The sequence below is a fragment of the Camelus dromedarius genome, chromosome Y, assembly GCF_036321535.1.
Source record: "Camelus dromedarius isolate mCamDro1 chromosome Y, mCamDro1.pat, whole genome shotgun sequence".
Taxonomy (NCBI): Eukaryota; Metazoa; Chordata; class Mammalia; order Artiodactyla; family Camelidae; genus Camelus; species Camelus dromedarius.
This window is the reverse complement of record NC_087473.1, coordinates 9,543,700-9,569,497: the sequence shown is the minus strand read 5'-3', so window position 1 is coordinate 9,569,497 and position 25,798 is coordinate 9,543,700.

Sequence of the window (25,798 nt, the reverse complement as noted above, 5' to 3'; positions counted from 1 at the left end):
CCCAGATTCTTTCAGGTTGCAAATTTCAAACCATAAATATATATAATGGGAGGTATAATCTCCAACTCGGTTTTTCACTGAAAACTGCAGGAAATTCAAAGTGGCAATAGGAAACACAGTGAGAAACGAGAGTAAAGGTTTTACTTGCAAACCGTTCCATTTTGTGTAGATGAAAGAACGTCTCTCCACATGCTCAGATCTGAGATATAAGTGTGTTTGAAATCAGCCCTTCAACTGGTTTTTCGGAAACACAAGCTTTCTCATCAGTAGCAAAATACACTCCATACATATATATAGGGTGGTAGAGGTTCCAAAACGTTTTTCTTGTAAAAGATGCAGGAATTTCAAAGCGGCTCTAGGAAACAGACTGAGAAACCAGAGTAAATGTTTCTCCTGCAAACAGTTCACTTTGTCCCAGATCAACAATCGTCTCTCCACATGCTCAATTTTTATATTTACCTGTGTGTGAAGGCCATCCTTCAACTATCTTGTTGGAACACAAAGATACTTTAAGTTTGCCAACTGCACTCCATACATATATATGGGTAGTTACTAGCTCCAACTCGCTTTTCCTCTGAAAACTGCAAGAACTTCAAAGCAGCACGAGGAAACAGACTGAGAAACCAGAGTAAAAGTATGTTCTGCAAGGCGCTCAGTTTGTGATAGGTATACGAACTACTATCCACTTGCTCACTTCTGAGATATAGGTATGTTGGAAAGCAGTCCTTCAACTAGCTTGTAGGGAACACAAAGGCTCTTTAAGGTTGAATTTACACTCCATACATATATAAAGGGAGGTACAAGTTCCAACTCGCTTTTCCACTGAATACTGCAGGAACTTCAAAGCGGCACTAGGAAACAGAATGAGAAACCAGAGTAAAAGTTTCCCTTGCAATCTCTTCCATTTGTGCTTGATGAAAGAACGTTTCTTCACATGCTCACTGCTAACATATAAGTGTGTGTTGAAGCAGTCCCTCACCTGGCTTTTTGGGAACACAAACTTTCTCATCAGTAGCAAACTAACCTCCATACATATATATATAGTGAGGTAGAGGTTGCAACTCTGTTTTCCTGTAAAAACTGCAGGAAATTCAAAGTGACACTAGGAAAGAGACTGAGAAACCAGAGTATATATTTCCCCTGCAAACCAATGGTATTTTCCTCGATGAACGAACGTGTCTCCACTTGCTCAGCTCTGATATTTAATAGTGAGTGAAACCCGTCCTTCAACTAGTTTTTTGGGAACACGTAATTTTTATTCAGTTGCAAAAAACACTCCATATATTTATATCGGGAGGTACAATTTCCAACACGTTATTCCACTGAAAACTGTAGGAACTTCAAAGTGGCACTAGGAAACACAGTGAGAAACGAGAATAAAAGTTTTACCTGCCAATCGTTATATTATGTTAGATGAAAGAACATCTTTCCACATGCTCAGATCTGAGATATAAGTGTGTTTGAAAGCAGCCATTCACCTGGTTGTTCGATAACACAAGCTTTCTCATCAGTAGGAAATTACACTCCATAAATATATATAGGGTATTAAACATTCCAACACTGTTTTCCTGTAAAAACTGCAGGAATTTCAAAGCGGCTTTAGGAAATAAACTGAGAAACAAGAGTAAATATTTCTCCTGGAAACAGTTCACTTTGTCCCAGATGAACGAACATATCTCTACATGCTCAGTTCTAATATGTACCTGTGTGTGAAGGCCATCCTTCAACTAGCTTGTTGCAACACAAAGATTCTTTAAGTTTTCAAACTGCACTCCATGAATATATATGGGTACTTACTAGCTCCAACTCTCTTTTCCACTGAAAACTGCAGGATATTCAAAGCGGCACTAGGAAACAGACTGAGAAACCAAAGTAAAAGTTTCTCTTGCAATGCGATCACATTGTGCCAGATGAAAGAACGACTTTCCACAAGCTCGTTTCTGAGAGATAGTTGTGTGTGAAAACAATTCTTCCCCTAGATTGTTGGTAAAACAACGTTTTATTTCAGTTGCAAACTAAAGTCCTTTCATATATCAAGGGAAAAAACAAGCCCCAAATCAGTTTCTCAGTGATAAATTAAGGAATTTCAAATCAAACTTGGAAACAGCCTGAGAATGCAGAGCAAATGTATCTTCTGCAAAGCGATCCCTTTGTGCTATGTGAACGAACTTCTCTCTACATGCTTAGTTCTGAGATATAGTTATTTTTGAAATCAGTCTTCAACTAGCTTGTTGGGAACACGTAGAATCTTGAAGGTTGCAAATTACACTCCATACATATATATGGGGAGGTACAAGCTCCAACTGGCTTTTCCAGTGAAAACTGCAGGAACTTCAAAGTGGCACTAGTAAAGGGACTGAGAAACCAGAGTAAAAGTTTCACTTGCAAACTCTTCCATTTGTGCTAGATGAAAGAACGTCCCTACACATGCTAATTTCTGAGATATAAGTGTGTATGAAAGCAGTCCTTCACTTGGCTTTTCGGGAACACCAAATTTCTCATCAGTAGCAAACTACCCTACATAATTTTATATATAAGGAGGTAGAGGTTGCAACACTCTTTTCCTGTAAAACAGCAGGAATTTCAAAGCGGCAATAGGAACCAGACTGAAAAACCAGAGAATATATTTCCCCTGCAAACCGTTCATATTTTCCTACATGAACGAACGTCTCTCCACATGCTCAGTTCTGAAATGTAATTGTGTGTGAAGGCCGTCCTTCAACTAGCTTGTTGGAACACAAAGATACTTTAAGTTTGCAAACTGCACTCCATACATATATATGGGTTGTTACTAGCTTCAACTCGCTTTTCCACTGAAAACTGCAAGAACTTCAAAGCAGCATGAGGAAACAGACTGAGAAACCAGAGTATTTATTTCCCCTGCAAACTGTACATATTTTCCTACATGAACGAAAGTCTCTCCGCATGTTCAGCTCTGAGATTTAACAGTGAGTGAAACCCGTCCTTCAACTAGTTTGCTGGGAACACGAAGTTACTTTTCAGTTGCAAAAAACACTCCGAACATTTATATGGGGAAGTACAATCTCCAACTAGTTTTTCCTCTAAAACTGCAGGAAATTCAAAGTGGCACTAGAAAACACACTGAGAAACGAGAGTAAATATTTCTCTTGCCAACCGTTCCATTTATGCTAGATGAAAGAACTTCTCCCCTCATGCTCAGATCTGAGATATAATTTTGTTTGAAAGCAGTCCTTCACCTGGTTTATCGGGAACACAAGCTTTCTTATCAGTAGCAAACTACACTCCAAACCTATATATAGGTTGTTAAAGGTTCCTATACGTTTTTCCAGTAAATACTGCAGGAATTTCAAACCAGCTCTAGGAAACAGCCTGAGAAACCAGAGTAAATGTTTCTCCTGCAAACAGTTCACTTTGTCCCAGATGAACGAACATCTCTCCACATGCTCATTTCTGATATGTACCTCGGTGTGAAGGCCGTCCTTCAACTGGCTTGTTGCAACACAAAGATACTTTAAGTTTGCAAAATGCACTCCATACATATATAGGGGTAGATACTAGCTCCAAATCGCTTTTCAACTGAAAACTGCAAGAAAGTCAAAGCAGCACGAGGAAACAGACTGAGAAACCAGAGTGAAAGTATCTTCTGCAAAGCGATCGCTTTGTGCTAGATATACGAACTAATCTCCAAATGCTCAGTTCGGAGATATAGGTATGTTTTTAAGCTGTTCTTAAACTAGATTTTTTGGAACACAAAGAATCTTTAAGTTTGCAAATTACACTCCATACATATATAAGGTGAGGTACAAGCTCCAACTCGCTTTTCCACTGAAAACTGCAGGAATTTTAAACCGACACTAGGAAACAGACTGAGAAACCAGAGTAAAAGTTTCCCTTGCAATCTCTTCCATTTGTACTAGATGAACGAACATCTCTTCACATGCTCACTTCTGAGATATAACTGTGTTTGGAAGCAGTCCTTCACCTGGCTTTTTGGGAAGTCAAACTTTCTCATCAGTAGGAAACTACCCTCCATACTTATATATATATAGGGAGGTAGAGGTTGCAACTCGGTTTTCCTATAATAACTGAAGGTAATTCAAAGTGGCACTAGGAAACAGACTGAAAAATCAGAGTATATATTTCCCCTGCAAACCGTTAACATTTACGTAGATGAACGAACGTCTCTCCACATGCTCAACTTTGATATTTAACAGTGAGTCAAACCCGTCCATTACCTAGTTTGTTGGGAACCAGAAGTTTCTTTTCAGTTGCAAAAAACACTCCGTACTTTTATGGGGAGGTACAATCTCCAACTCGGTTTTCCAGTGAAAACTGCAGGAACTTCAAAATGGCACTAGGAAACACAGTGAGAAACGTCAGTAAATGTTTTTCTTGCCAACCGTTCCATTTTTCTAGATGAAAGAATGTCGCTTCATATGCTCAGATCTGAGATATAAGTGTGTTTCAAAGCAGCCCTTCACCTGGTTTTTCGGGAGCACAAGCTTTCTCATCAGTAGGAAACTTCACTGCATACATATATATAGGGTGGTAGAAGTTCCAAAACTGTTTTCCTGTAAAAGCTGCAGGAATTTCAAAGGAGCTCTAGGATACAGACTGAGAAACCAGAGTAAATATTTCTCCTGCAAACAGTTCAATTTGTCCCAGATGAACGAACGTCTCTCCACATGCTCAGTTCTGAAATGTAACTGTGTGTGAAGGCCGTCCTTCAACAAGCTTGTTGGAACACAAAGATACTTTAAGTTTCCAAACAGCACTCCATACATATATAAGGGTAGTTACTAGCTCCATCTCGATTTTCCACTGAAAACTGCAAGAAATTCAAAGAACCATGAGGAAACAGTCTGAGAAGCCAGAGTATATATTTCCCGTGCAAACCGTTCACATTTTCCTACATGAACGAACGTCTCTCCACATGCTCAGCTTCGATATTTAACAGTGAGTGAAACCCGTCCTTCAACTAGTTTGTTGGGAACAGGAAGTTCCTTTTCAGTTGCAAAAAACACTCCCTAAGTTTATATGGGGAGGTACAATTTTCAACTCGGTTTTCAACTGTAAACTGCAGGAACATCAAAGTGGCACTTGGAAACAGATTGAGAAACGAGAGTAAATGTTTTTCTTGCCAACCGTTCCATTTTGCTAGATGAAAGAACGTCTTTCCACATGCTCAGATCTGAGACATAATTGTGTTTGAAAGCAGCCTTTCACATGTTTTTTCGAGAACACTTGCTCTCTCATCAGTAGGAAACTTCACTCCATACATATATATAGGGTGGTAGAAGTTCCAAAACGGTTTTCCTGTAAAAGCTGCAGGAATTTCAAAACGGCTCTAGGATACAGACTGAGAATCCAGAGTAAATATTTCTCCTGCAAACAGTTCAACTTGTCCCAGATGAATGAACGTCTCTCCACATGCTCAGTTCTGAAATGTAAGTGTGTGTGAAGGCCGTCCTTCAACAAGCTTGTTGGAACACAAAGATACATTAAGTTTCCAAACTGCACTCCATACATATATAAGGGTAGTTACTAGCTTCAACTCGGTTTTCCACTGAAAACTGTAGGTACTTCAAAGGAGCACTAGGAAAGATACTGAAAAACCAGGGTAAAAGTTTCTCCTGCAAAGAGATCACTTTGTGCCAGATGAAAGAACGACTCTCCAAAAGCTCCTTTCTGAGAGATATGTGTGAGGAAACCATTCTTCCCCTAGCTTGTTGGGAAAACAAATATTTTTTTCAGTTGAAATCTTCACTCCTTACATATATGTAAAGGAAAGAACTAGCCCCAAATCGGTTTTTCAGTGATAAATTCAGGAATTTCAAATCATACTAGGAAACAGACCGAGAATGCAGAGTAAAAGTATTTCTGCAAAGCAATCGTTTTGTGCTAGATGTACGAACTACTCTCCACATGTTCAGTTCTGAGATATTGTGTGTTTGCCAGCCATGCTTCAACTAGATTTTTGGGAACACAAAGATTACTTAAGGTTGCAAATTACACTCCATAGATATATATCGGGAGGTAAAATCTCCAGCTCGTTTTTCCACTGAAAACTGCAGGAACCTCAAAAATTCACAAGGAAACAGGCTTAGAAAATAGAGTAAAATTTTCCCTTGCAAATTCTTCCATTTGTGCTAGATGAACAAACGTATCTCCACATGCTCAGTTCTGAGATATATGTGTTATTGAAAGCAGTACTTCACCTGGCTTTTCGAGAACACAAACTTTCTCATCAGTAGCAAACTACCCTCCAAAAACCTATATATATATGTAGGTAGAGTTTGTAAAACGGTTTTCCTGTAAGAACTTCAGGAATTTCAAATCGGCACTAGGAAACACACTGAGATACTAGAGTAAATATTTCCCCTGCAAACCGTTCACATTTTTCTAGATGAACGAACGTCTCTCCACATGCTCAGTTCTGAGATAAAAGTGTGTTTGAAAGCAGTCCTTCACCTGCTTTTTGGGAACAGAAAATTTCTCATCAGTAGCAAACTTCCCTCCATGCATATATAAATATGGAGGTAGAAGATTCAACTCGGTTTTCCTGTAAAAACTGCAAGAATTTCAAAATGACACTAGGAAACAGACTGAGAAACCAGAGTAAATATTACCCCTGCATACCGTTCAAATTTTCCTAGATGAATGAACGTCTCTCCACATGCTCAGTTCTGATATGTACCTGTGTGTGAAGGCCATCCTTCAAATAGCTTGTTGGAACACAAAGATACTTTAAGTTTGCAAAATGCACTCCATACATATATATGGGTAGTTACAAGCTCCAACTCGGTTTTCCACTGAAAACTGCAAGAAATTCAAAGCAGCACGAGGAAACAGCCTGGAAAAGCAGAGTAAAAGTTTCTCCTAAAAAGCAATCACATTCTGCCAGATGAAACAACGGCTCTCCCCAAGCTACTTTCTGAGAGATAGGTGTGTGTGAAAACCATTCTTCCCTTAGCTTGTTGGGAAAATGACGTTTTATTTTATTTGAAACCTACACCTCTTTCATATATCAAGGGTAAGAACAAGCCCAACTCGGTTATTCAGTGATAAATATGGGAATTTCAAATCAAACTTGGAAGCAGACTGAGAATGCAGAGTAAATGTATCTTCTGCAAAGCGATCGATTTGTGCTAGGTGAATGAAATACTCTCTACATACTCAGTTCTGAGATATAGGTATGTTTGAAAGCAGTCCTTCAGCTAGCTTTTGGGAAAACCAAGATTCTTTAAGGTTGCAAATTACACTCCATTCATATATATGGGTTGGTACAATCTCCAACTCGCTTCTCCACTGAAAACTGCAGGAACTTCAAAGCGGCTCTAGGAAACAGACTGAGAAACCGGAGTAAATATTACCCCTGCAAACCGTTAACAATTTTCTAGCTGAACGAATGTCTTTCCACATGCTCAGTTCTGATAATTAACATTGTGTGAAACCCGTCCTTCACCTTGTTTGTTGGGAACACGAAGTTCCTTTTCCGTCACAAAAAACACTTCATACATTTATATGGGGAGGTACAATCTCCAACTCGATTTGCCATTGAAACCTGCAGGAACTTCAAAGTGGCTCTAGGAATCAGACTGAGAAACGTGAGTATATGTTTCTTTTGACAAACGATCCATTTGTGCTAGATGAACTAACGTGTATCCACATGCTCAGTTCTGAGATATAAATGTGTTTGAAAGCAGTCCTTCACCTGTGTTTATAGGGAACACAAGCTTTCTCATCAGTAGCACAATACGTTCCATACATATATATAGGGAGGTAGAGGTACCAGCACGTTTTTCCTGTAAATACCACAGAAATTTCAAAGTGGCTTTTGGAAACAGACTGAGAAACCAGAATAAATATTTCTCCTGCAAACAGTTCACTTTGTCCAAGATGAACGAATGTCTCTCCACATGCTCAGTTTGGATATTTAACAGTGTGTGAAGGCCGTCCTTCAACTAGCTTGTTGGAACACAAAGATATTTTAAGATTGCAAGCTGCACTCCATACAATTATGTGGGTAGATTCTAACTCCAACTCGGTTTTCCTCTGAAAACTGCAGGAACTTAAATGCAGCAACTCAGATGTTGCAACTCAGTTTTCCTGTAAAAACTGCAGGAATTTCAAATCGGAATTAGGAAACACACTGAGAAACCAGAGTAAAATTTTCCCTTGCAAACTCTTCCATTTGTTCTAGATGAACGAAAGTCTCTCCACATACTCAGTTCTGATATTTAACAGTGTGTGGAACCCGTCCTTCAACTAGTTTGTTGGGAACTGGAAGTTTCTTTTCAGTTACAAAAAACACTTCATACATTTATATGGGGAGGTACAATCTCCAACTCGGTTTGCCATTGAAACCTGCAGGAACTTCAAAGTGGCTCTAGGAATCAGACTGAGAAACGTGAGTATATGTTTCTTTTGACAAACGATCCATTTGTGCTAGATGAACTAACGTGTATCCACTTGCTCATATCTGAGATATAAATGTGTTTGAAAGCAGTCCTTCACCTGTTTTTTCGGGAACACAAAGTTTCTCAACAGTAGCAAACAGCATTCCTTACATATATATAGGGTTGTAGAGTTTCCAACACGGTTTTCTTGTAAACACCGCAGAAAATTCAAAGCGGCTCTAGGAAACAGAATTAGAAACCAGAGTAAATATTTCTCCTGCAAACAGTTCACTTTGTCCCAGATGAACGAATGTTTCCCCACATGCTCAGTTCAGATATGTAACAGTGTGTGAAGGCCATCCTTCAACTAGCTTGTTGGAACACAAAGATATTTTAAGTTTGCAAACTGCACTCCATACATGTATAATTGTAGTTTCTAACTCCAACTCAGATTTCTTCTGAAAACTGCAGGAACATAAATGCAGCACTAGGAATCAGACTGAGAAATCAGAGTAAAGTTTCACCTGCAAAGCTATCACATATTCTAAATGAAAGAACGACCCTCCACAACCTCGTTTCTGAGAGATAGGATTCTGTGAAAACCATTCTTCCCCTAGCTTGTTGGGAATACAAAGGTTTTTTTTTCAGTTGCAAACTACACTTCTTACATATATCAAAAGAAATAACAAGCCCCAACTCGGTTTTCAGTGATAAATTCAGGAGTAAAAAATCATACTAGGAAACATTCTGAGAATGCAGAGAAAAGTATCTTCTGTAAAGTGATCGTTTTGTGCTAGATGAATGAACTTCTCCCAACATACTCAGTTTTGAGATATCGGTGTGTTTAAAAGCCGTCCTTCAAATAGCTTGTTGGGAACACAAAGATTCTTTAAGTTTGCAAATTACACTCCATACATATATATGTGAAGGTACAAGCTCCAACTCACTTTTCCACTGAAAACTGCAGGACACTCAAAGTGGCACAAGGTAACAGACTGAGAAACCAGAGTAAAAGTTTCCCTTGCAAACTGTTAAATTTTTGACAAATGAATGAACGTCTCTAAACATACCCAGATCTGAGATATAAGTTTGTATGAAAGCAGCCATTAGCCTGGTTTTTCGGGAACACAAGATTTCTCATCAGTAGCAAGCTACACTCCATATATATATATAGAATTTTAAGGGTTCCAACACGGTTTTCCTGTAAAAACTGCACGAATTTCAAAGCGACTCTAGGAAACAGACTGATAAACCAGAGTAAATGTGTCTCCTGAAAACAGTTCACATTGTCCCAGATGAACGAACGTCTCTCCACATGTTCAGTTCTGATATGTAACTATATGTGAAGGCCTTCCTTCAACTAGCTTGTTGGAACACAAAGATACTTTAAGTTTGGAAAATGCACTCCATACCTATATATATGAAGTTACAAGCTCCAACTCGCTTTTCCACTGAAAACTGCAGGAATTTCAAAGCGGCACTAGGAAATATACTAAGATACCAGAGTAAAAGTTTCACTTGCAAAATGTTCAATTTGTTCTACATGAATGAAAGTCTCTCCACATGCACATTTCTGAGATATAAGTGTGTTTCAAAGCAGTCTTTCCCCTGGATTTTCGGGAAAACGAACTTTCTCATCAGTAGCAAACTACCCTCCATAAATATATATATAGGGAGGTAGAGTTTGCAACTCGGTTTTCCTGTAAAAACTGCACGAATTTCAAAGCGGCATTAGGAAACAGACTGAGATACCTGAGAAAATATTACCCCTACAAACCGTTCACATTTTCCTAGATGAACGAAAGTCTCTCCATATGCTCAGCTCTGATATTTAACAGTGTGAGAAACCCGTCCTTCACCTAGTTTTCTGGGAACTCGAAGTTTCTTTTCAGTTACAAAAAACAATCCGTATATTGAAAGGGGGTGGTGCAATCTCCAACTCGGTTTTCCAGTGAAAACTGCAGGAACTTCAAATTGGCACTAGGAAACAGACTGAGAAACGAGAGTAAATGTTTCTCTTGCCAACCGTTCCATTTTTGCTAAATGAAAGAAAGTCTCTACACATGCTCAGATCTGAGATATAAGTGTATTTGAAAGCAGCCCTTCACCTGGTTTTCAGGTAACACAAGCTTTCTCATCAGTAGCAAACTAATCTCCATACATTTATGTAGGGTGTTAAAGTTTACAACACGGTTTACCTGTAAAACTGAAGGAATTTCAAAGCGGCTCTAGGAAATAGACTGAGATACCAGAGCAAATGTTTCTCCTGCAAACAGTTCACTTTTTCCAAGATGAACGAAAGTCTCTCCACATGCTCAGTTCTGAAATGTAACTGTGTGTGAAGGCAGTCCTTCGACTAGCTTGTTGGAACACAAAGATATTTTAATTTTGCCAAATGCACTCCATACGTATATATGGGTAGTTACTAGCTCCAACTCGCTTTTCCACTGAAAATTGCAGGAATTTAAGTGCGGCACTAGGAAACAGACTGAGAAACCAAAGTATAATTTCTCCTTCAATGCGATCACATTGTGCCAGATGAAAGAATGACTCCCACAAGCTCGTTTCTGAAAGATAGGTCTGTGTGAAATCTATTTTACCCCTAGATTGCTGGGAAAGCAACATTTTTTTTTCAGTTGCAAACTACACTCTTTTCATATATCAAGAGAAAGAACAAGCCCCAACTCGGTTTCTCAGTGATAAATTCAGGAATTTCAAATCAAACTTGGAAACAGACTGAGAATGCAGAGAAAAGTATCTTCTGCATAGCGATTGCTTTGTGCTTGGTGAACGAACTACTCTCCACATGTTCAGTTCTGAGATATAGGTATGTTTGAAAGCAATCCTTCAACTAGATTGTTGGGACCACAAAGACTCCTTAAGGTTGCAAAATAAACTCCATACATATATATGGAGAGGTACAAGCTCCAAATCTCTTCTCCACTGAAAACTGCAGGAACTACAAAGTGGCTCTATGAAACAGACTGAAAAACCAGAGTAAAAGTTTCCCTTGCAATTTCTTTCATTTGTGCTTGATGAACGAAGGTCTCTCCACATGCTCACTTCTGAGATATAAATGTGTTTGGAAGCAGTCCTTCACCTGGCATTTTGGGAACACACACTTTCTCATCAGTAGCAAACTAGTCTCCATGATTATATATATAAGTATGTAGAGATTGCAACTCGGTTTTCATGTAAAAACTGCAGGAATTTCAAATTGGCACTAAGAAATAGACTGAGAAACAAGAGTATATATTTCCCCTGCATACCGTTCACATTTTCCTAGATGAACGAACGTCTCTTCACATGCTCAGCTCTGTTATTTAACAGGGCGTATAAACCGTCCTTCACCTAATTTGTTTGCAACACAAAAGTTTCTTTTCAGTTGCAAAAACACTCCATACATTTATATGGGAAGGTACAATCTCCAACCCGGTTTTCCACTGAAAACTGCAGGAACTTCAAAGTGGCACTAGGAAACACAGTGAGAAACGAGAGTAAATAATTTTCTTGCAACCGTTCCACTTTGCTAGATGAAAGAAAGTCTCTCCACATGCTCAGATCTGAGATAAAAGTGTGTTTGAATGCAGCCCTTCACCAGGTTTTTCGGTAACACAAGCTTTCTCATCAGGATCAAAGTACACTCCATAGATATATATAGGGTGGTAGAGGTTCCAAAACGGTTTTCCTTTAAAAGCTGCAGGAATTTCAAAGTGGCTGTATTAAAAATACAGAAAAAGAAGAGTATATATTTTCCCTGCAAACCGTTCACATTTTCCTAGATGAACGATCGTCTCTCCACATGCTCAGCTCTGATATTTAAAACTGTGTGAATCCCGTCCTTCACCTAGTTTGTTGGGATCACGAAGTTTCTTTTCAGCTGCAAAAAACACTCCGTACATTTATATGGGGAGGTGCAATCTCCAACTCGTTTTTCCAGTGAAAATTGCAGGAACTTCAATGTTGCACTAGGAAACAGACAGAGAAACGAGAGTAAATGTTCCTGTTTCCAACCGTTCCATTTGAGCTAGATGAATGAACGTCTCTCCACATGTTCAGATCTGAGATATCAGTGTGTTTGAAAGCAGTCCTTCACCTGTTTTTTAGGGAACACAAGCTTTCTCATCAGTAGCAAACTACATTCCATACATATATATATAGGGTGATAGAGGTTCCAACATGTTTTTCCTTTAAAAACTGCAGGAATTTCAAATCGGCTCTAGGAAACAGACTGAGAAACCAGAGTAAATGTTTCTCCTGCAAACAGTTCAATTTGTCTCAGATGAACGAACGTCTCTTCACATGCTCAGTTCTGATATGTATCTGTGTGTGAAGGCCACCTTCAACTAGCTTGATGGAACACAAAGATACTTTAAGTTTGCATACTGCACTCCATACATATATATGGGTAGGTACTAGCTCCAACTCGCTTTTCCACTGAAAACGGCAGGAAATTAAATGCAGCACTAGGAAACAGAATGAGATACCAGAGTAAAAGTTTCCCCTGCAAAGCGATCACATATTGCCAGATGAAAGAACGTCTCCCCACAAGCTCGTTTCTCAGAGATATGTGTGTGTAAAATCTATTCTACCCCTAGCTTGTTGGAAAAACAACGTTTTTTTTTCAGTTGCAAACTACACTCCTTACATAAATCAAGGGAAAGAACAAGCACCAACTCTGTTTCTCAGTGATAAATTCAGGAATTTCAAATCAAACTTGGAAACAGACGGAGAATGCAGAGTAAAAGTATCTTCTGCAAAGCGATCACTTTGAGTTAGGTGAACGAACTACTCTCCACATGATCATTTCTGAGATATAGGCATGATTGAAAGCAGTCCTTTAACTAGCTTGTTGGGAACACAGAGACTCTTTAATGTTGGAAATTACCCTCCATTCATATATATGGGGAGGTATATTCTCTAACACGGTTTTCCAGTGAATAATGCAGGAACTTCAAATTGACACTAGGAAACAGAATGAGAAATGAGAGTAAATGTTGTCCTTGCCAACCGTTCCATGTATCTAGATGAAAGAAGGTCTCTCCACATGCTCTGCTCTGATATTTAACAGTGTGAGAAACCCGTCCTTCACCTAGTTTGTTGGGAACACGAAGTTTCTTTTCAGTTACAGAAAACAATCCTTATATTTAAATGGGTGGTGCTATCTCCAACTCGTTTTTCCAGTGAAAACTGCAGTAACTTCAAAGTGGAACTAGGAAACAGACTGAGAAACGAGAGTAAATGTTTCTCTTGCCAACCATTCCATTTTTGCTAAATGAAAGAAAGTCTCTACACATGCTCAAATCTGAGATATAAGTGTGTTTGAAGGCAGCCCTTCACCTGGTTTTTCGGTAACACAAGCTTTCTCATCAGTAGCAAACTAATCTCCATACATTTATGTAGGGTGTTAAAGTTTACAACACGGTTTACCTGTAAAACTGAAGGAATTTCAAAGCGGCTCTAGGAAATAGACTGAGATACCAGAGCAAATGTTTCTCCTGCAAACAGTTCACTTTTTCCAAGATGAACGAAAGTCTCTCCACATGCTCAGTTCTGAAATGTAACTGTGTGTGAAGGCAGTCCTTCGACTAGCTTGTTGGAACACAAAGATATTTTAATTTTGCCAAATGCACTCCATACGTATATATGGGTAGTTACTAGCTCCAACTCGCTTTTCCACTGAAAATTGCAGGAATTTAAGTGCGGCACTAGGAAACAGACTGAGAAACCAAAGTATAATTTCTCCTTCAATGCGATCACATTGTGCCAGATGAAAGAATGACTCCCACAAGCTCGTTTCTGAAAGATAGGTGTGTTTGAAATCAATTTTACCCCTAGATTGCTGGGAAAGCAACATTTTTTTTCAGTTGCAAACTACACTCTTTTCATATATCAAGAGAAAGAACAAGCCCCAACTCGGTTTCTCAGTGATAAATTCAGGAATTTCAAATCAAACTTGGAAACAGACTGAGAATGCAGAGAAAAGTATCTTCTGCATAGCGATTGCTTTGTGCTTGGTGAACGAACTACTCTCCACATGTTCAGTTCTGAGATATAGGTATGTTTGAAAGCAATCCTTCAACTAGCTTGTTGGGACCACAAAGAATCCTTAAGTTTGCAAAATAAACTCCATACATATATATGGAGAGGTACAAGCTCCAAATCTCTTCTCCACTGAAAACTGCAGGAACTACAAAGTGGCTCTATGAAACAGACTGAAAAACCAGAGTAAAAGTTTCCCTTGCAATTTCTTTCATTTGTGCTTGATGAACGAAGGTCTCTCCACATGCTCACTTCTGAGATATAAATGTGTTTGGAAGCAGTCCTTCACCTTGCATTTTGGGAACACACACTTTCTCATCAGTAGCAAACTAGTCTCCATGATTATATATATATGTAGGTAGAGATTGCAACTCGGTTTTCATGTAAAAACTGCAGGAATTTCAAATTGGCACTAAGAAATAGACTGAGAAACAAGAGTATATATTTCCCCTGCATACCGTTCACATTTTCCTAGATGAACGAACGTCTCTTCACATGCTCAGCTCTGATATTTAAAACTGTGTGAATCCCGTCCTTCACCTAGTTTGTTGGGATCACGAAGTTTCTTTTCAGCTGCAAAAAACACTCCGTACATTTATATGGGGAGGTGCAATCTCCAACTCGTTTTTCCAGTGAAAATTGCAGGAACTTCAATGTTGCACTAGGAAACAGACAGAGAAACGAGAGTAAATGTTCCTGTTTCCAACCGTTCCATTTGAGCTAGATGAATGAACGTCCCTCCACATGTTCAGATCTGAGATATCAGTGTGTTTGAAAGCAGTCCTTCACCTGTTTTTTAGGGAACACAAGCTTTCTCATCAGTAGCAAACTACATTCCATACATATATATATAGGGTGATAGAGTTTGCAATATGTTTTTCCTTTAAAAACTGCAGGAATTTCAAATCGGCTCTAGGAAACAGACTGAGAAACCAGAGTAAATGTTTCTCCTGCAAACAGTTCAATTTGTCTCAGATGAACGAACGTCTCTTCACATGCTCAGTTCTGATATGTATCTGTGTGTGAAGGCCGCCTTCAACTAGCTTGATGGAACAGAAAGATACTTTAAGTTTGCATACTGCACTCAATACATATATATGGGTAGGTACTAGCTCCAACTCGCTTTTCCACTGAAAACGGCAGGAAATTAAAAGCAGCACTAGGAAACAGAATGAGATACTAGAGTAAATGTTTCCCCTGCAAAGCGATCACATAGTGCCAGATGAAAGAACGTCTCTCCACAAGCTCGTTTCTCAGAGATATGTGTGTGTAAAAACTATTCTACCCCTAGCTTGTTGGAAATACAACGTTTTTTTTCAGTTGCAAACAACCATCCTTACATAAATCAAGGGAAAGAACAAGCACCAACACTTTTTCTCAGTGATAAATTCAGGAGTTTCAAATCACACTTGGAAACAGACGGAGAATGCAGAGTAAAAGTATCTTCTGCAAAGCGATCACTTTGAGTTAGGTGAACGAACTACTCTCCACATGATCATTTCTGAGATATAGGCATGATTGAAAGCAGTCCTTTAACTAGCTTGTTGGGAACACAGAGACTCTTTAATGTTGGAAATTACCCTCCATTCATATATATGGGGAGGTATATTCTTTAACACGGTTTTCCAGTGAATAATGCAGGAACTTCAAATTGGCACTAGGAAACAGAATGAGAAACGAGAGTAAATGTTGTCCCTGCCAAACGTTCCATATATCTAGATGAAAGAACGTCTCTCCACATGCTCTGCTCTGATATTTAACAGTGTGAGAAACCCGTCCTTCACCTAGTTTGTTGGGAACACGAAGTTTCTTTTCAGTTACAAAAAACAATCCTTACATTTAAATGGGGAGGTGCAATCTCCAACTCGTTTTTCCAGTGAAAACTGCAGGAACTTCAAAGTGGAACTAGGAAACAGACTGAGAAACGAGAGTAAATGTTTCTCTTGCCAACCATTCCATTTTTGCTAAATGAAAGAAAGTCTCTACACATGCTCAAATCTGAGATATAAGTGTGTTTGAAAGCAGCCCTTCACCTGGTTTTTCGGTAACACAAGCTTTCTCATCAGTAGCAAACTAATCTCTATATATTTATGTAGGGTGTTAAAGTTTACTACACGGTTTACCTGTAAAACTGAAGGAATTTCAAAGCGGCTCTAGGAAATAGACTGAGATACCAGAGCAAATGTTTCTCCTGCAAACAGTTCACTTTTTCCAAGATGAACGAAAGTCTCTCCACATGCTCAGTTCTGAAATGTAACTGTGTGTGAAGGCAGTCCTTCGACTAGCTTGTTGGAACACAAAGATATTTTAATTTTGCCAAATGCACTCCATACGTATATATGGGTAGTTACTAGCTCCTACTCGCTTTTCCACTGAAAATTGCAGGAATTTAAGTGCGGCACTAGGAAACAGACTGAGAAACCAAAGTATAATTTCTCCTTCAATGCGATCACATTGTGCCAGATGAAAGAATGACTCCCACAAGCTCGTTTCTGAAAGATAGGTGTGTGTGAAATCTATTTTACCCCTAGATTGCTGGGAAAGCAACATTTTTTTTCAGTTGCAAACTACACTCTTTTCATATATCAAGAGAAAGAACAAGCCCCAACTCGGTTTCTCAGTGATAAATTCAGGAATTTCAAATCAAACTTGGAAACAGACTGAGAATGCAGAGAAAAGTATCTTCTGCATAGCGATTGCTTTGTGCTAGGTGAACGAACTACTCTCCACATGTTCAGTTCTGAGATATAGGTATGTTTGAAAGCAATCCTTCAACTAGCTTGTTGGGAACACAAAGACTCTTTAAGGTTGCAAAATAAACTCCATACATATATATGGAGAGGTACAAGCTCCAAATCTCTTCTCCACTGAAAACTGCAGGAACTACAAAGTGGCTCTATGAAACAGACTGAAAAACCAGAGTAAAAGTTTCCCTTGCAATTTCTTTCATTTGTGCTTGATGAACGAAGGTCTCTCCACATGCTCACTTCTGAGATATAAATGTGTTTGGAAGCAGTCCTTCACCTGGCAATTCGGGAACACACACTTTCTCATCAGTAGCAAACTACTCTCCATGATTATATATATAGGTAGGTAGAGATTGCAACTCGGTTTTCCTGTAAAAACTGCAGGAATTTCAAATCTGCTCTAGGAAATAGACTGAAAAACCAGAGTAAATATTTCTCCTGCAAACAGTTCAATTTTTCAGAGATGAACGAACGTCTCTTCACATGCTGAGTTCGGATACGTAACTGTGTGTGAAGGCCTTCCTTCAACTATCTTGTTGGAACACAAAGATATTTTAAGTTTGCTACAAGCACTGCATACATATATATGAGTAGTTTCTAGCTCCAACTCGGTTTTCCACTGAAAACTGCAGGAACTTAAAAGCAGTACTAGGAAACAGACTTACAACCAGAGTAAAAGTTTCTCCTGCAAAGAGATCATATTCTGCCAAATGAAAGAACGACTCTCCACAAGCTCATTTCTGAGAGTTAATTGTGTGTGAAAACAATTCTTCCCCTAGCTTGTTGGGAAAACAACTTTTTATTTTCATTTGCAATCTACATTCCTTTCATCTATCAAGGGAAAGAACAAGCCCCAACTCTGTTTCTCAGTGATAAATTCAGGAATTTCAAATCAAAGTTGGAAACAGTCTGAGAATGCAAAGTAAAATTATCTTCTGCAAAGCGATCGCTTTGTGCTTGGTCAAGGATCTCCTCTCCACATGCTCATTTCTGAGATATAGGAATTTTTGAAAATAGTCCTTTTAATAGCTTGTTGGGAACACAAAGACTCTTTAAGGCTGCAAATTACACTCCATACATATAAATGGGGAGGTACAATATCCAACTCTTTTTTCCAAAGAAAACTGCAGGAACTTCAAATTGGCACTTCGAAACACAGTGAGAAACGAGAGTAAATGTTTTTCTTGCCAACCGGTCCATATTGCTAGATGAAAGAATGTCTCGCCACATGCTCAGTTCTGATATATAACAGTGTGTGAAACCCGTTCTTCACCTAGTTTTGTTGGGAACACGAATTGTCTATTCAGTTGCAAAAAACACTTCATAAATTTTTATGGGGAGGTACAATTTCCAACTCAATTTGCCACTGAAAACTGCAGGAATTTCATAGTGGCACTTGGAATCAGACTGAGAAAGGAGAGTAAATATTTTTGTTGACAACCGATCCATTTGTTCTAGATGAACTAACGTCTATCCACATGCTCACATCTGAGATATAAATGAGTTTGAAAGCAGTCCTTCACCTGGTTTTTTGGGAACTCAAGCTTTCTCATCAGTAGCAAAATACATTCCTTACATATATACAGAGTGATAGAGGTTCCAGCATGATTTTCCTGTAAAAATCGCAGAAATTTCAAAGCGGCTCTAGGAAACTGACTGAGAAACCAGAGTAAAATTTCTACTGCAAACCGTTCACTTTGTCCCAGATGAACGAACGTCTCTCCACATGCTCAGTTCTGATATGAAATTGTGTGTGAAGGCCGTCCTTAAACTAGCTTGTTGGAACACAAAGATACTTTAAGTTTGCAAAGTGCACTCCATACATATACAAGGGTAGATACTAGCTCCAACTCGCTTTTCCACTGAAAACTGCAAGAAATTCTAAGCAGCAAATTTTCCCTTGCAAACTCTTCCATTTGCGATATATGAATGAACGTCTCTCCATATGCTCAGGTCTGAGATATAATTGTGTTTGAAAGCAGTCCTTCACCTGAGTTTTCGGAACACAAAAATTCTCATCAGTAGCAAACTACCCTCCATACCCATAGATACAGGGAGGTAGAGTTTGCAACTCGGTTTTCCTGTAAGAATTGCAGGAATTTCAAAGCGGCTCTAGGAAACAGACTGAGAAACCAGAGTAACTGTTTTTCCTGCAAACAGTTCACTTTGTCCCAGATGAACGAACGTCTCTCCACATGCTCAGTTTTGATATGAAACTGTGTGTCAAGGCCGTCCTTCAACTAGCTTGTTGCAACACAAAGATACTTTAAGATTTCAAACTGCACTCCAACATATATATGGGTATTTAGTACTTTCAACTCGGTTTTCCACAGAAAACTGCAGGAAATTAAAGCAGCACTAGGAAACAGACTGAGAAACCAGAGTAAAAGTTTCTCCTGCAAAGCTATCTCATTTTGCCAGATGAAAGAATGGCTCTACACAAGCTCGTTTCTGAGAGATAGGTGTGTGTGAAAACCATTCTTCCCATAGCTTGTTTGGAAAACAACATTTGTTTTTCAGTTGCAAACTACAATGCTTACATATATCAAGGGAAAGAACAAGCCCCAACTCGGTTTTTCAGTGATAAATTCAGGAGTTTCAAATCATACAAGGAAACAGACTGAGAATGCAGAGAAAACGTATCTTCTGCATAGCGATCGCATTCTGCTAGATAAAAGAACTACTCTCCTCATGCTCAGATCTGAGGTATAGGTGTGTTTGAAAGCCATCCTTCAACTAGCTTGCAGGGAACACAAAGATACTTTAAGGTTGCAAATTACACTACATAGATATATATGGGTAGTTACTAGCTCCAACTCGCTTTTCCACTGAAAAATGCAGAAACTTCAAAGCGGCAAAGTTTCCCTTGCAAACACTTTCATATGTGCTAGATGAACGAACGTCTCTCCACAAGGTCAGTTCTGAGATATATTTGTGTTTGAAAGCAGTCCTTCCCCTGGCTTTTCAGGAACACAAACTTTCTCATCAGTAGCAAACTACCCTCCATACATATATATATAGGGAGGTAAAGGTTGCAACTCGGTTTTCCCGTAAAAACTGCAGGAAGGAAAGCAGCAGTAGGAAACAGACTGAGAAACCAGACATAATATTAATCCCTGCAAACCTTTAACATTTTCCTAGATGAACGAACATCTTTTCAAATGCTCATCTCTGTTATTTAACAGGGCATGGAACCCGTCCTTCACCTAGTTTGTTGGGAACACGAAGTTTCCTTTCAGTTGCAAAAACCATGCATACATTTATATGGGGAGGTACAATCTCCAACTCGGTTTTCCACTGAAAACTGCAGGAACTTCAAAGTGACACTAGGAAAAACAATGAGAAAAGAGAGTAAATATTTTTCTTGCCAACCGTTCCATTTTTGCTAGATGAAATAAACTCTGTCCACATGCTCACATCTGAGATATAAGTGTGTTTGAAAGCAGTCTTTCAACTGGTTTTTCATGAACACAATTTTACTCATCAGTAGCAAAATACACTCCATACATGTATATAGGATTGTAAAGGAACCAACACGGTTTCCCTGTAAAATCTGCAGGAATTTCAAAGCGGCTCTAGGAAACAGACAGAGAAACCAGAGTAAATGTTTCTCATGCAAACAGTTCACTTTTTCCAAGATGAACGAACGAGACTCCTCATGCTCATTTCTGATATTTAACTGTGTGTGAAGGCCGTCCTTCACTAGCTTGTTGGAACACAAAGATACTTTAAGTTTGCAAACTGCACTCCATAAATATATATGGTTATTTACTAGCTCCAACTAGGTTTTCCACTGAAAACTGCAGGAAGTTAAAAGCAGCACTAGGAAGAAGACTGATAATGCAGAGTAAAAGTAGCTTCTGCAAAGTGATCGCTTTCTGCTAGATGAAAGAACTACCCTCCACATGCTCAGTTCTGAGTTATAGGTGTGTTTGAAAGCCGTCCTTCAACTAGCTGGCTTGGAACACAAAGAATCTTTCAGGTTGCAAATTTCACTCCTTACATATATATGGGTATTTACAAGCTCAAACTCGCTTTTCCACTGAAAACTGCAGGAATTTCAAAGAGGCACTAGGAAACAGACTGACAAACCAGAGTAAAAGTTTCTCCTGCAAAGCGATCACATTGTGCCAGATGAAAGAACGACTCTCCACAAGCTCGATTCTGAGAGATAATTATGTGAAAACCATTCTACCCCTAGCTTGTTGGGAAAACAACGTTTTTTTTTTCAGTTGCAAACTACAATCCTTTCATATATCAAGGGAAAGAACAAGCTCCAAATCTGTTTCTCAGTGATAAATTGAGGAATTTCAAATCAAACTTGGAAACCGGCTGAGAATGCAGGGTAATAGTATCTTCTGCAAAGCGATCGCTTTTTGCTAGGTCAATGAACTACTCTCCACATGCTAAGTTCTGAGATATAGGTATGTTTGAAAGCAGTCCTTTAACTAGATTGTTGGGAACACAAAGACTCTTTAAGGTTGCAAATTAAACTCCAACATATGTATGGGGAGGTACAATCTCCAACACTGTATTACAATGGAAACTGCAGGAACTTCAAATTTGCACTTGGAAACACAGTGAGAAACGAGAGTAAATGTTTTTCTTGCCAACCATTCCATATTGCTAGATGAAATAACGTCTCTCCACATGCTCAGTTGTGATATATTACAGTTGTGAAACCCGTCCTTCACCTAGTTTCTTGGGAACACGAAGTGTCTTTTCAGTTGCAAAAAACACTTCATAAATTTTTATGGGGAGGTACAATCTCCAAATCGATTTGCCACTGAAAATTGCAAGAACATCAAAGCAGCACTAGGAAACAGACTGAGATACCAGAGTATAAATTTCCCCTGAGAAGCAATCACATTGTGCCAGAAGAAAGAACGATTCTCCACGAGTTCCTTTCTGAGAGATAGATGTGTATGAAAACCATTCTTCCCCTATCTTCTTGGGAAAACAACGTTTTTTTTTCAGTTGCAAAATGCACTCGTTACATATATCAATGGAAAGAACAAGCCCCAACTCGGTTATTCAGTGATAAACTCGGGAATTTCAACTCATACTGGGAAACAGACTGAGAATGCAGAGTAAAGGTATCTTCTGCAAATCGATCGCTTTTTGCTAGATAAAAGAACTGCTCTTCACATTCTCAGTTGTGAGATATAGGTGTGTTTGAAAGCAGTCCTTCAACTCCCTGGCTGGGAACACAAAGATTCTTTTAGGTTGCAAATTTCACTCCATACATATATATGGGGAGGTACAAGCTCCAACACGGTTTTCCACTGAAAAATGCAGGAACTTCAAAGAGGCACTATGAAACAGACTGAAAAACCAGAGTAAAATTTTCCCTTGCAAACTCTTCCATTTTTTCTAGATGAACGAACGTCTCTCCACATGCTCAGTTCTGAGATATAAGTGTTTTTGAAAGCAGTCCTTCCCCTGGCTTTTCTGGAACACAAGCTTTCTCATCAGTAGCAAAGTACCCTCCATATATGTATAAATAGGGAAGTAGAGGATGCAACTCGGTTTTCATGTAAAAACTGCACGAATTTCAAGCGGCAGTAGGAAACAGACTGAGAAACCAGACTTAATATTAATCCCTGCAAACCGTTAACATTTTCCTAGATGAATGAATATCTCTTCACATGCTCAGCTATGTTTTTTAACAGGGCTTGGAACCAGTCCTTCACCTAGTTTGTTGGGAACACGAAGTTACTTTTCAGTTGCAAAAACACTGTATAAATTTATATGTGGAGGTACAATCTCCAACTCGTTTTTCCACTGAAAACTGCAGGAACTTCAAAGTGGCACAAGGAAACACAGTGAGAAATGAAATTAAATATTTTTCTTGACAACCGTTCCATTTTTGCTATATTAAATAACACCTATCCACATACAAAGATCTGAGATATGTGTGTTTAAAAGCAGTCCTTCACCTGGTTTATCATTAACAAAAGCATCCTCATCAGTAGCAAACTTCACTACATATAAATATATAGGTTGGTAGAAGAACCAACACGGTTTTCCGGTAAAAACTGCAGGAATATCAAAGTGGCTCTAGGAAGCAGACTGAGAATTCAGTGTAAATGTTTCTCCTGCAAACACTTCAATTTGTCCCAGATGAATGAACGTCTCTTCACATGCTCAGTTCTGATATGTAACTGTGTGTGAAGGCCACCTTCAACTAGCTTGATGGAACACAAAGATACTTTAAGTTTGCATACTGCACTCCATACATATATATGGGTAGGTACTAGCTCCAACTCGCTTTTCCACTGAAAACGGCAGGAAATTAAAAGCAGCACTAGGAAACAGAATGAGATACTAGAGTAAATGTTTCCCCTGCAAAGCGATCACATAGTGCCAGAAGAAAGAACGTCTCTCCACAAGCTCGTTTCTCAGAGATATGTGTGTGTAAAAACTATTCTACCCCTAGCTTGTTGGAAATACAACGTTTTTTTCAGTTGCAAACTACACTCCTTACATAAATCAAGGGAAAGAACAAGCACCAACTCTGTTTCTCAGTGATAAATTCAGGAATTTCAAATCAAACTTGGAAAGAGATGGAGAATGCAGAGTAAAAGTATCTTCTGCAAAGCGATCACTTTGAGTTAGGTGAACGAACTAGTCTCCACATGATCATTTCTGAGATATAGGCATGATTGAAAGCAGTACTTTAACTTGCTTGTTGGGAACACAAAGTTACATTAAGTTTGAAAACTGCACTCCATACAAATATATGGGTCGGTACAAGCTCCAACTCGCATTTCCAATTAAAACTGCAAAAACTTCAAAGCAGCACTAGGAAACAGACTGAGAAAGCAGAGTAAAAGTTTCTCCTCAAAGAAATCACATTGTGCCAGATGAAAAAATGACTCTTCACAAGCTCGTTTCTGAGAGATAGGTGTGTGTGGAAACCATTATTCCCCTAGCTTGTTGGAAAAACAAAGTTTTTTTCAGTTGCAAAATACACTTCTTACATATATCAATGGAAAAGACAAGCCCCAAATCGGTTTTTCAGTGATAAATTCAGAAATTTGAAATCATACTAGGATACAGTCTGAGAATGCAGATTAAAAGTATCTTCTGCAAAGCGATTGCTTTTTGCTAGATGATAGAACTACCCTCCACATGCTCAGTTCTGTGTTATTGGTGTGTTTGAATGCCGTCCTTCAACTAGCTCGCTTGGAAAACAAAGATTCTATCAGGTTGCAAATTTCACTCCATACATATATAGGGGGGGGTAAAACTCCCACTCGCTTTTCCACTGAAAACTGCAGGAACTTCAAAGCGGCACTAGGAAACAGACTGAGAAACCAGAGTAAAAGTTTCCCTTGCAAACTCTTCCATTTGTTCTAGATGAACGAACGTCTCTCCACATGCTCAGTTCTGATATGTAACTGTGTATGATGGCCGTCCTTCAACTAGCATTTTGGAACACAAAGATACTTTAAGTTTGCAAACTGCACTCCATATATATATATGGGTTGTTACTAGCTCCAACTCGGTTTTGCACTGAAAACTTCAGGAAATTAAAAGCAGCACTAGGAAACAGACTGAGAAACCAGAGTAAATGTTTCTCCTGCAAAGCAATAACATTGTGCCAGATGAAAGAGCGACTCTCCACAAGCTCGTTTCTGAGAGATAGGTGTGTGTGAAAACCATTCTTCCCCTTGCTTGTGGGGAAAACCTTTTTTTTTTCAGTTGCAAACTACAATCCTTACATATATCAAGGGAAAAACAAGTCCCAAGTCGATTTTTCATTGATAAATCCAGAAGATTCAAATCATACTAGGAAACAGACTGAGAATGCAGAGTAAAAGTATCTTCTACAAAGCGATCATTTTCTGCTAGAAAAACGAACTACTCTAAACATGCTCAGTTCTGAGATATAGGTGTGTTGGGAAGCCATCCTTCAAGTAGCTTGCTGGGAACACAAAGTCTCGTTAAGGTTGCAAATTACACTCCATTTATATATATGGGGAGGTACAAACTCCAACTTGCTTCTCCAATGAAAACTGCAGAAACTTCAAAGCGGCACTAGGAAACAGACTGAGAAACCAGAGTAAAAGTATCCCTTGCAAAGTATTTCGTTTGTGCTAGATGAAAGAAAATCTCTCCACATGTTCACTTCAGAGATATATTTGTGTTTGAAAGCAGTCCTGAACCTGGCATTTCAGGAGAACATTCTTTCTCATCAGTAGCAAACTACTCTCCATACATATTTAACTAGGGAGGCAGAGGATGCAATTCGGTTTTCCTGTAAAAACTGCACGAATTTCAAAGCGGCACTAGGAAACAGACTGAGAAAGCAGACTAAATATTACCCCTGCAAACCGTTCACATTTTCCTAGATGAACGAACGTCTCTTCACATACTCAGCTCTGTTGTTTAACAGGGCGTGGAACCCGTACTTCACCTTGTTTGTTGAGGACACGAAGTTTCTTTTCATTTGCAAAAAACACTGGATACATTTATATGGGGAGGTACAATCACCAACTCGTTTTTCCACTGAAAACTTCACAAACTTCAAATTGGCACTAGGAAACACAGTGAGAAACGAGACTAAATGTTTTTCTTGCCAACCGTTTCATTTTTGCTAGATGAAAGAAAGTGTCTCCACAT